Below are 13,078 nucleotides of genomic sequence, written 5' to 3'. Positions count from 1 at the left end.
TCCCTTACTCCACATGCCAGTTACAGCTGATTGTTGCAGCTGAACCAGTAATGTATTTTTGCATCAGATGCACAAGAGCTAGATATACTACATATGAAAGAGCAAACCTGCAGTATATTTTGCTTTTTCTGGAGATGAGAATTATTGCTCTTGACAATCATGATATTTAAGGCTCTGCTTTACGGACATCCGACAGGATTGTAGATTTACAGATCTAAACGTGTAAGAAATGCACAGCATTTATTACCTACGGTGATACAGGGACACGTCCCTCTACAGTTTTTAGATATTCCTCTGTTTTGTGTGAGGAAACAGCAAATAATTAGAATCCTATGTTGCTTTTGTGCCCTTTGAAGGATTAGCCTCTCTCAATTCCTGGACAATATAAACATTAGGTACCCTACTCTGATTAGAGTTTAAACACTGTTTAAATCAGACACATCTCCAATGCATCGCCTCATAAAGCATAATCTGGCATTATTCTGAAATTATGTTATGGTGCTAGTATGCAGGAATCTTCTATTTCATCCAGTTCATCAGATACACTGTCTCCATAAACATATTTATCTGTATGTTAATCCTTGAAGTATTTTCTGAGTGCACATTTGTGAATGCACACAAAAATTCTCTGCATTTACTGTTTTTACTTTTAGAAACCACTGCTTTGTTACCCAATAGCTAGATTCCTAATAACTAGCTAAATAGATAGACTAAATCTAGCTCAGATATATCTAACCATGGTTGTGGTCATGGTTCCCCACTGTGATGCAGAAATAGCCATCTACCTTCTAGACCAGAAATCATTCAGGAAAGAGTAAGGTGAAAATATGGGAAAAAGAAGTAGTCAAAGAAAAATCAAAATATTTCAGGCTTTCTCACATGGTGGAAAATATAAAAAAAAATATTCTGCAAAAAACAATACATACACAGAATATTTGTTACTAATATAAAGGCAGAGATGGTACAATTAGCTGAGTGCAGGAAAGCTTTGGTTTTTTCTGCAAGAGGTAGTAACAGCCCTGACTTCCTGGCTGGGAGAACGTAGAATCTAAAAATACTGAGAAATTGAACACATGATGGCAATCCATTAAAAACAAACAAACAAACCAAACAGACAAAAAAACCCAAACCAGAAAACATTCATAATGGGATATAATGTTGTGTCAGGAATAAAAGAAATAGCCCTAAAAGATTCACTTTTCAAGGTAACTCATTGCAGAGAATACAAGTTAATGCCAATCAACAGTGAAACTGGTTTAAAAATACAAAAAGGCTCATCTAATCTTCCCCGTTAAATATATACATTTTGAGTTCTGGAGCAGATTTATCTTTGAGACTTCAGCCCTTCTTACAAATGCAGTTTGAAATTGGCCAACAAATGCAAAAATTAGTCATAGGGGACTAAGAGACAGCAGAAGCATTTAAGCCTCATTTCCGTAGGAAGCCAGGCTACAGCAAATGTAATTAAAGTTTTTAGTAAGAGTTTGCCATTTTACTAAAAGACTCAGAATTACCAGAACAGACACTAAGTGTTTGGGCACAGCGTCCCATCCTACCTCCCCATCGCATGTGGTAGTGGCCAAAGCCTCATGCAAAAGCTAATAGGATGATTATCTTGTAGAAGGATTATGCTGCACAGAGAAGCTGAAGTCTGCCTTTGTGAGAATTAAGTCCATCATCCTTATTGGTCAGCTGAATTATTTTCTTTTGCCATAGTGCAGATAGGTTTTCACTTGGATCTTTCTTAAAATGAGTAAATCTCAAAGAACATTGATATAAGAAGCTGGGATAAAATGCACTTGCAGGTCATTCTTTTTGGTTTAAGAAATTGGGAGTCCAGGAAAGGGTATGAGAGGAAAAATGACTAAATTCTATTTTAAGAAATAAAGGTCTGGTACACTCAATTAGCAAGAGTATAATTATAATATAGTCTATACCTAACAAGTTTAGCAATGAATGATTAAGACACTATCTGTTCTAGGGGAAATGCCAAGATGTGACTCAGGGTAGATCAACATAAGGTAAAAATATTGTGAAAGTGCTGCTTTACACCTTGATGGGGAGAAAGCTGTGTTCTTGGGGTTTCATCTCTCATTTCTAAGCAATTTAGAGAAGCAACACATCACAACGCACCCTCTCCATCCTGATAGGGACCACAGCGTGTTTACATCCAGATAGTGCAGAAAGAACTACAAGAAGGAGTTACTACAAAATCATAGAAGTACTTGTATCTCAGAGATTCAACCAGAACAGGAATCACTATCTCAAAAAGTAAAACCTCCACCCCAGAAACATGCCCAGATTAGACTCAGGATACAAGTGCATCACGTTGCACAAGTATTTATAAAGGTAGAGAACAAGCTTCTTCAGAGAATTAGTAGTTTGCATGAAAAAAAGCCTTGTACTTTTATTTGGCAGTTCAAATGCAAGCTAGTGAGAAGAAATGCAAAATATTTGACAACACTTTCTTAGCATAAATAGAAGCATTATGGTGCAGTAAATAAACTGCTACCAGATGCTGGATACTGCTCTAGATAAAAGACAGAAAAAGAAGATGAAATCTCAACCTCATAATCACTGACATTTTGGAAAGTCTTATTAAAATAGGTGTACTTTAGACAGATAAGATGTTCCACGTTCTGATCATTAAAGAAGAGAAATACAGTAATTTCGGAAGAACTCAAAGAAGATTGCTCTGCAGTGGCTCAATCTTATTCTTACCATACAAATAATACTAATAGCAGTAATAAGACTTCAGTTTCAATTACATCACCATGCCACTTGGCTCACTTCATCTTAAAATACATAGATAATATTAAGATTAAACTTGAGTGCATTATACTCACAGTGGAAAAAAAATCACCTCCTCACCCGTGTAGCATAGTCAAAGCAACCAGATAAGCAGACTGTGCCCATAATGAAGGCTGACAACCACATTTACCTTAGCTAAAGGGACACCATTTATTAAGGTTACACCCAGGAAGCCATGCATTTCATCTGCAGCACATGCTGAACATCAGCACCAAATCAAAAGTGAAACTGCAAAATACAGCCGGGTGACACTAATGACACTTCCGTACTGAACGGAAAGTTAACAGCTATCGTAAGAGCAACTAAAATGTTCAATACTAATGTCTTGTCAGAGACAACTGAAATGGAGGACAACTGTTAGTTATACAAGAGGATGAAAGTTAAGGCAAAATGGCACTGAGAAGCATGGAAAATATACTTTCTGAAACAGCTCCCGTTTTCCCTACTTTCAAGGTAGGGTGCTAGAGAACAGGCAAAATACTGTTAAGATGGACTGAAAACAAGATGATAACAGAGCAGAGAACATCAAAGAGTTACAAGAGACAACTTGATCCTCCTACAGTTGCGGCTACCTCCAGCATATAGTAGGGAACAAGTAAGCAACACATGAACAAATACACATTGAGCTGATAATATAAATAGCTCCCTGCTTAATTTTACACTGATTACAGAATGCCACCTCACAGACTAAATATATAGCTTTTTTTAAAACATCTGCAAGTAATATTTACACAAAAGTTCTCTTGTCATCATCAGAACAAAACAACGATACTCTTCAACCATCTTCCACTAAAAACAAAGCAAAACCAAAGCAACGCAAACCAATGTGGGCTGTGCTTTTGGAGGAGGACATAACCAACATCAAAAAGTCTATTTGCTATTTCTAAATATCTCACCATTGAAACAATTTTTGCTTAACTTTCAGACTTTCACTTCTAGAAACTGGTTTCAGTTAATCACGTTATTCACCATGTTACTAGGACAGCACTAAAACAACTACATGTGCGTATGCTTATATTTTTATATAATGTGTACTAGGCACACCTCTCTTAAAACCAGAGGATAGAAAGATAAGTTATAAATTGCCACTCTATCTTTCTCTTTATTGACATATAATTTCCCATTGTGAACTATTAACAAGATACATAGTGACTACAAGTTTTTGTGCCTAAAAAAACCAACAAAAATAAAATAACAGGAAAAGCAACATTTCACACTGTATTCCTCATTACATCAAGACCCTTATCCATTCCTGTCTAACTTAAACTAACAGCTGCAGGTGGGAGCTTCACAAATAAAGTTGGCTCTTCATTTGCATTTATTAATGTGTTTGAGAGCATATATGGTAAAGAAAAAAATGCGTCAAATTCAAAAGTAGCCGTGGAACAAAATGCCAGAACTATGAGCCTGGTGTTGGGTAAAGGGTAAAAGGGGGAGACTTCACCTATCACAGCACATAGCAGAAGTTTCTCTTAAACTGCCATTCTTATTAGACAAACAAAGAGACGGAATATTGCAAGTGAGGAAGTAAACAATTTAAAGTTTGGGCAATCTTAAAGACAGGCCTACAAAAGCATTCCATATGCTAAAAAAAAATCTATGATTTATAATAATGTGTAAAGGATGAAAGTATCATTGCAAAAGAATGAGTTAAAAATGAGTTTAAACTACTAGTACTACAATTCCATTTTGCCCCACTGAGAATGAATCTATATGATTTTTATGGAACTACTATAGATATTTTCCTTAATACTGAATTTAGGGCTAATAAAGTTTTATATTTTGAAAAATCTTAGCAAAAGTTAAAAAGAAGTAAGTTACAAAATTTGCATACTGGGGGAAGCCTTCCCAAGATGGAAAAAGGTGCATTTTTAGGTCATGAGTTGTCCATGTTTTATTGTAACACGAATAATCTATGAAACAATAACTATGAAACTGAATAATGCAGAGTAACATTGGAATAAGTACAATAAATCAGCAACTGTTCTAAATATGGAACTTTTTTAATGAAAAACAAAAGAGATGGAATGTGTTTGTGCATATCAGTACACAAAGCTGCAATTAAGGCTGCATGTTGTCCCTTCAAAATGAAACAGAATAGAGTTAGTGAAAGTTGAAAGAAAAAAAAAGTCAGGACTATAGACAAGAACATGAGGAAGGATTTAATGGTTTGTTGACGGCAGAGCAACTGTAGCTCAAAATTAATAAATGAATAGATAAATTGAGAGGCAATAATCAGTGGTACATGTCCATATATCTTCTTACAGGGTGGCAGCATGCAACTGACCTTGCTTCTATACAAAGAGGCAACCCAGCCTCACCTTCTTCATTATTTTCTGTCCCCTGACATGTATTTCTGCCTCCAGCTGGCCTTATGCTGTCTAGAGGTGTGGCCCAGACCCATTTATTTCCTCAATATACTTGCTAGTCCTGTATCTCCTATTTTTTATCATATTCTAATCAAAATGTTCAACAGGAAAAAAATTAATCTATACAGGAAAATAACTACAAACATTTCAACAGATAATATTTAAAAGCAGAAATTCTGATGGGGCTGGAGGAAACCACAAATGCACATTTGCAGGGACACAAATATACTAATTATAGGAAACAAAAAGCGAACTTGATTGAGAAGGACCTCTAAGAGTAAAAGCATGATGAGGAACCTCTATTCTATCACTGTGTTTTGAGATTAACATTTTAACAGAGCACATCTCTTCAAATTCAAGCCTTATTTTTACCTCAGGTTCAACCCATAGCCTCTTTTGAGGCTATTTCCAACTCTTATGTTCCCATAACAACAATCTAAGACACATATATTTAAGCGGAGAGTGAGCACTGCTACAAGCATTTCCAAAAAAAAAAAAAAACACACCACAAACCCAAAACCTCTTATCTGCGTGCCAGAGAATTTAAACATGTTGAGCAAATCTCTATGTCAATGGCCTCTTAACAGGACTAGTATCTCATCACGTAGCAGACTTCAGCCCCAGTGCCTCAGTGAAGGAGTCCTAGGAGGTGGCCTCCTTAAACTTGTAGAGCTCTTCTCCAAACAGTGGTCCCTCCACCCATAAGGTGAACCACCTCTTCTAGAGGATCCAAGATTCTTGGCCCTTCTCTTTAAGACTCCAACATATGGAGTGACTTCACATTAACATCCTTAATACCTGCACCCCTCCAAAGACAAAAACAACAAAACCAAAAAGACCCCACGCTACCTCATGTGCAAGAAACAAAGTCATCCCAATGGACTGAGAAATATAAACAGAGCAGAGATTGAAAACAAATCTTCTAAGCCCTACAGAATACCACAGCTCCTCTATTACAATAACTAATTTTAGCATTATTAATAACAAGGTATGTATATTTTCCATGCAGAACAAAAGCACCGTCTCAAAAGATAATTAAGTAGAATTTAAAAATCTTCATAAAAACTGTCCTGCCTAAATGCACCATGAATTACCGTGTCTTTACAATCAGAAAACATTTCTTTTCAGCAGGCTGTGGAAAACCAACACAAAACGTATTAAACGCCTAGCCATATAAAAACTGAAACAGAAACAGGCGTCTCACAGAGATGAAACACAGAAGACCCTAATAAGCATTACAGAATCCCATTCCTGCATAAATACACCTGCACATCATGCTTACTGTCAGTGAGACCAGTCATGTAAGAAAAGACATTAGTGTGTATACATGATGGGTCCTAAGCATAAGGCAGGGATCTCAGGGAGCAAATGGAATCTTGAAATGAAGTGGGACCCATTTTCTTCCCCCTCACAAAAATTCCTAGGATTTCTTTCTAATAATCATGTGAATTTTTAAAATAAATAAATAAATAAAACAAATACCATCTGTTTAAATTAACATAATTCCTTATGATTGTTTGATTAGATAGTGTGGTACATGGAGTCATCAGTCAGGCTAGTAATAGATGACTGGTAATCTGTAAATACCTAACAAAAATAATTCTTGCTTGTTTATTAAACCTGTGTCCATCCTCTCTCTAAATAGAGATCCTGCAAACCTGCAGTGACTCACAGGCGTGACAGCTGCTTTAAGGGCCAAGGTAAAGAACTTTTCTCAAAATTTCACCCATTCACCAGGACAAACCAGCCTTAATGGGCAACCAATAACTAAAGATTACACTGTGTACAGATACTCCTCTCATCCAACCCCCCGGAGTGATCTGTTTTGCAGTGTTGCCATAGAAAATGGCAAGGAAGCCTCCAATTAGGGAAGAGGTCACTCTTAAGCAGCGATATTATGTAAATATCAGCCAGCCAGCACCCTGCAAAAAAAAAAATAATAAAGGCCTCATCCCGCAAGCCCTCCAAGGGCAGGCCTCAGATGTGCTTTTAGAAAACGCATGCTAGCAGGGCTGGGCTTGGAAGAGCAGGTCCGACCCCCCCGCAACCTGCCGGGGATGCCCGCCGGGAGCCCAGGTAAAGCCCGGGAGGAGAGGAGGGTGGCGGAGCCTCGGCCGGAGGAGGGGTGGGCGGAAGACAGGGATGCGCTCCACCGTTATCCCACCCTCCCGCAGGTACCGGCGGCGGGGAGGCCGGCAGGGATGGAGGGGTGAGCATGGGCAGCCCCTCGGTGGTCGGGAGGGCTAGCACGCCCGCGGGGCCCGGGGCTCTCCCTTCCCCACCGCGGCCGCGCCCCGGCTGGCTGATGGCTGCGGGGGAGTTGCGGGAGGGCCGGGGAAGCCCGGGCGAGCTGGCCCCCTCGGCGAGCAGGAGCCGCCTCTTCCCCGCCCGGCGACAGGCAGCGCCCAGCCCCGCCAAGGACCGGCTGCCCTTCCCGGGGCTTCCTCGCCCGTCGGGGCGAGCGGAGATGAGCACGGCCTCGCCCCACCCCGCGCTGCACTTTTTCCCCCTCAGGCACCTCGCACGGTCAAAGTCTCGGAGCGCGGCCGCATCCTCCATCCATCCATGCATCCATGCATCCATCCATCCATCCATCCATCCATCCATCCCCCACCCCGTCCTCCGCGCCGCCCCCGCATCGCCCACTCGTGCCTCACCCACGCCGCGGCCGGAAAACGGCGGCAGGGCCCCGCCGAGCCTTTGCCCCGGCTTCTTCCCCGGAGGAAGCCTCGCTGGAGCGATGCGGGAGGAGCGGCGAAGCAGCCGGCGACGCGCCGCCCGGCAGCCGCACCTCGCTGCCGGCACCGGGCTCCCTCCCCAGCTGTCACCGGTGGCCCGCCCTCGAGAGGAGGTGGCCCCGAGCCCCGCCCCGAGCCGGCGGGCGGCTCGCTTAGGGTCGCGACACTCTCAGCCTCGGCGGGTTCCCCGAGGCTGAGAGTGTCCCGCCGAGGCTGAGTGTCGCGACCCAAGGCGAGCCGCCTCTGCTCCGGAGAAACATCCCCTGGCCCCGTGTCAAGCGGTGTGAGCAGAAGTCACGCCAGCTCGAGTGGGTTGTGTGTAATATTCCCCCTTATTCAGCTCGCCACCTCAATGGATGTGGATCCGTGCACCTGGAGAAGTACTCATGTACTTAATTTTTCACGTCGCACCCTACGGCGGCACGCAAGAATTAGGATTGGAGTTGACGGGTTGACTCAACTGCTAGTGCTCACCTCTGCGCTGCCCCGGTGAGGCCGCATCTGGAGTACTGTGTCCAGTTCCGGGCCCCCCAGTTCAAGAAGGACAGGGAACTGCTGGAGAGAGTCCAGCAGGAGGGCTACAAAGATGATCAAGGGAATGGAGCACCTCTCTTATGAGGAAAGGCTGAGACACCTTGGGCTGTTTAGCCTGGAGAAGAGAAGAGGAGAGGGGATCTTATCAATGCTTATAAATATCTAAAGGGTGGGTGTCAAGAGGATCAGGTCAATCTCTTCTCAGTGATGCCCAGTGATAGGACAAGGGGGCACAAGCTAGAACACAAGAAATTCCATCTCAAAATGAGGAAAAACTTCTTTACTTTCGGGGTGCCAGAGCACTGAAACAGGCTGCCCAGAGAGGTGGTGGAGTCTCCTTCTCTGGAGATATTCAGAACCCACCTGGATGCGTTCCTGTCCAGCCTGCTTTAGGTGAACCTGCTGTGGAAGGGGGGGGTTAGACTAGATGGTCTCCAAAGGTCCCTTCCAACCCCTACAATTTTGTGATTCTGTGATCTGTGCCAGACGGCTCTAAACCCTAATACTATTTAAAACCTCATTGTTTGTTAGAATGGAACAGAATAGCTGCTTGAGGCTCCCAGCAAACTTCTTCTGCCTCTTCTGTCCTGCCATAAATTGGCTTTTAACATGCCTTTACTAAAATTCTGTTGGTGAAGATATTTCTGTTGATCCAGATTCAGTAGAAAAGAATTTCAGTTAGTTAAATACAAAGACCTCAGGGAGTGGGAACTGTCATGATAATTTGCTCAATGCAGTATTTGTGTAAATAGTCCCAGTATCGAGGAGAAAATAAGCATTATTGCCACTGTACTTGGGGTTGTTGTGTTGTTGCTGCTGGGGTGCTAAGTCTATATTAGTTTCACAAGACAAGACGGATATGGGAAAATAGCCAGATAGATTTGAAAGAAGAACCACAAACAGAAGACACGTGCGTCAGTTGAAACATGCTCAAAGAAGTCGGTTGATTGGGTTCCTCAAAAAGGTGGCTCTGGGCTGCAACAGAGCGACAGAAATTTGGCACGGGGACACTTCAGTCTAGCCGATAAAACCATAACACTGTTGATGGCCAAACTGAATGCTTCAGACCCAAATTTGGAGTGGAACGCACAGTTTAACAGAAAAGGCAATTAAAGATTCAGAACCACCTTTTGAGACCAAAAGGCAACATGCATTGCTGGGCAGCGTGAAGCAACGTTTAAACAAATTTCTTTCCAAAGGGAGGCATTTCAAACAGGAGCTAAAGGAATCCTTGTAGCCAAAATAACCCTGGAAGTTTCTCCTCTATGGAGAAAATGCTGCTTTAGATTTTAAAATCAATGAGAACTGGATGTCCCAGCTGGTGTTAATTAGCTCATATAGTTTATTTGTGCCATTTTCCAAGACAATATCAGGTGTAAGTCTCTGATATATACTCTAAAAATATGTCAACATATTTATTAGTGGCTATGTTCCAAGTCTAGATTAATGAAACAGTAATAAGCCTGTTATGCTTTAGCTGCTATCTAACTGTTCTTTATAGAAACAGGAATTTTGGGCCTTAGTTCTGGCCCTGGTCAGGGAGAGAGGAAATTGGAGCTCTTAAATAATATATGTATAGCCTTATATCAGTGCTTTGTCTTGTGCAAGGATGCAGTGTTGTGTTCTGAAAAAAAGGCAGATTGTTCTGTATTGTATTTGTATATAATGGGCTGATGCATAGGGCTGTTACATGCAAATTATTTTCTTATCTTATTAAATCATTTTTTCTTTAAAGTACTTAAAAATAAATAACAGGGTGAGATTTTTAGCTTAGCACTTTTTTTTTCAATACTTCATTGGACTTCATTTAAAAATGATCACCTTCTTGTCTGCGAAGAGTCAAAAAGATTAGCCTACTGTCAGACATGGATCTATATGACGAGCTATGATCTATCTGATCTGTATGATCAGATATGACATAGATCAGCTGCTGTTCCTTTCAGCTGGAGAGCAACCTTCACTTCATGAAAGCCAGAGCATCCATTTGAGAGCCTCTGGTTTGGTATCCGCTAACGTCTAGAAATCATTACTGGATTCAAGCTGAGGGACCCATTGCCCTGTCTGCGCTGCACAGATGTACTGTAAAGGTGTTCCCATCCCCAAAGAATTAATGCTATTAGTGGACATGGAATATCCATCAGACTGGAATATTCACTGAAAGTAAAGATCTAAAATATGACCTGTTTGTTTGTTTACATCAGTGTTGTATCTGACTGGAAGAAAACAGCTGGGTCCTGCAAAGCTTGCCCAAGTTCACACAGGAATTCTGTGGGTCGGTCACAAATTAATCCAGCTATCTCCTGCTAACTGAGGTGTCCCTGATAATGTGGGAGGCTTCTGAAAAACACACACAGGGTGCGCAGTTGTGAAATGCAGAAGACGTCGACAACGGAAAACAAACGTTTTGCCCAGTCAATGGCTGATATATTATTACAGTTTGTTTGGCCATTGTGTTACCAGCTTTCTAACTCTGCTCTTAGTGATTAGTAAAGCAGATTGAAATATTCAATCTGGAAAGTACCATATGAGACATCATCAAGAAAATATTGGGCTCTGTTCTGAATTCCTCAAAATCAATGCAAACTCTTCATTTAGTTGAGGGGGAATGGAACTGAGGCTTAGAAGTAACACTTTAAAAATGCATTAAAAACCTTTTGGTAACTTTACAGCTATGCAGTTTAGAATTAGAGGCACTTTGACTTTATCGTACTCATGCTGAAGTAACTATATTAAGTAGAAAGCAAAATCAAATTTCAAGGACAGGCTGTAATTGAAAAGTTAATCCATTTTTAATATTGATACACTCATTTTAAAGAGCTTTAAGCCTGCAGCCTGCAGAAGAATATCAGAATCCTTGCTCTAAATTTGCCCGGGCTTTTTAATCATAATAAAAATCCCTTGTAAACAGTGGTGGTCCTCCTACTCAGTTAAACCTTGAAATGTGAGAAGTTTTAAAACTTCAGCTCTGAATAATTATAATGCTTTAAGCTCTTACTTTCTTTTATGAAAAAAAAATCCTAGAGCACTTCTGAAACTGATTTACATGCAGATTATCTGCTGCCGTAAATGTAAAAGGATTGCATTGATTACTTTTTATTATTGTTGTTGTTGGTGTTGTTATCATTGTTGTTGTCATTGTTATTGTTATCTTGTTAATATTATTATTGATATTATTATTTAGAAATCAGAAATACACGTCTAAGGACAGATTTTGTTTTTTACAGAGTGTGGGTTTTTCCCATTGAAATGCAGCCATCTGCAGGCAACTATATAATAGTGCGTAGCAACACTACAACAATTATGTATAATATATGGCCATATTTAAAACTTATCACCGCTTGGCACTGACTATTATTAATGTTAATACTGCTCAGGAGAAGAAAGAAAAAAAATGAACAAATCTTAGGGGAACTTCAAGTAGACTGACTGTAATTATCCACTTTAAAGGATTTGGGTGTGATCTTTTATGGGAATGATTTTTCCAGAAAAGTTGGATTCAAGACATCCATTTCAGAAAGCCTGGGAGATTCAGAGTCATTGAAATGGAATGAGGTTTATTCTTCTAATTTATAGCAGCATTGTGAAACTTGCAGTGGATTTTCATTTAAAACAGTAATGTTTTCATATTCATTTAAAATTTTTTAAAGAAACTATTTTTTCAGATTCAAGATTGCTGGGAAGAGCTGACCTGATTTTCTGTAGTAGTTGGGATGTGTTTTGGTCAGACAGCTGGCCTGCTAAGTGTCTGCGTGTGGGATGCCTGGGCTGCCTCTCCACATCATGGGTGAATCTCTTGTCAAGGCTATCTTGGCCCCAGAGCAGAGGTGCCACTTACATACCCCTGGAGAATCCATCTTGCTGTGCAGTCATGTATAAAATTGATAGTGGCATTAACACGCACAAAAAACCCCATCACCTACCATGCTGCTGAATTTCAAAACAGAATTTGTATCTGCTGAACCAAAAGGGAAACTGTTGCTGGTGTCTGTAGCTCGTAAAGTGGAAGTGTAACTGGTGGGGGACACCATTCCGTTTGGCCAAGGGCAGGAACTGCCTACACCTGCCTACAGCCTCGTGCGCATCGAACAAATTCTTTCTATAACACATATTTTGTCAGAATCAAATCTTCTTTTACAAATGATAGAAACGCTGATATGACAAGTTGCGGTATATCTTGTCGGAGTTGTTCTTCCCTCTCTCCCACCCTATTGATGGGTTCTGCCATAGGTGGATGTTGGTAGAATATCCAGAAATAGCATGTGTTATGAACATGTGCTTCTAATAGGGAGTACTTACCAGGCACAGTTATCAGTAGCAGCCAAAGGAATCACACTGCAATTAAGACTTGAAATATGTTCTCTTCCAAATGTAGTTCTAACAATCACAAGTTACTTTTCTGTATTGCACTGAGTAGACTGTACAATATTTCTTTCTTTTGTGTGTGGGCATGTGGCTGTGTGGATATGTATGCACTTTTAATATTTTCTTGCACCTCTTTTTGAGAAGTCACTTTTTCCTTAATGGAGGGGGAAGAGTCTTCTGGGAATACACACCCTAAAATTACGATTTATTATAGGTTTTATGTACAGCTGACTTGGTTAAAAGCTGCCTTGCTGTGCAGTCACA

The 13,078-nt window shown here is 40.8% G+C and overlaps 2 protein-coding genes across 11 annotated transcripts in view; one reads left to right on the top strand and one right to left on the bottom strand.

Moving 5' to 3' along the window:
* Positions 1 to 8,020, bottom strand: part of JAKMIP1 (janus kinase and microtubule interacting protein 1) — a 162,603-nt gene extending 154,583 nt beyond the window's left edge. For 9 of the 10 annotated variants that reach the window (XM_074587564.1, XM_074587562.1, XM_074587563.1 and 6 more), the window contains exon 1: positions 7,838 to 8,020. The gene's annotated coding sequence lies outside the window, so the exon portion shown is untranslated. The remainder of the gene's footprint in view (positions 1 to 7,837) is intronic. The other variant, XM_074587568.1, reaches the window with a different exon arrangement.
* WFS1 (wolframin ER transmembrane glycoprotein) overlaps positions 6,937 to 13,078 on the top strand; it is a 62,015-nt gene continuing 55,873 nt past the window's right edge. Inside the window, exon 1 of the mRNA XM_074587573.1 lies at positions 6,937 to 7,256. The gene's annotated coding sequence lies outside the window, so the exon portion shown is untranslated. The remainder of the gene's footprint in view (positions 7,257 to 13,078) is intronic.

This window comes from Larus michahellis, chromosome 5 (genome assembly GCF_964199755.1).
Source record: "Larus michahellis chromosome 5, bLarMic1.1, whole genome shotgun sequence".
Taxonomy (NCBI): Eukaryota; Metazoa; Chordata; class Aves; order Charadriiformes; family Laridae; genus Larus; species Larus michahellis.
This window is presented reverse-complemented; position numbering and strand designations above follow the sequence as displayed.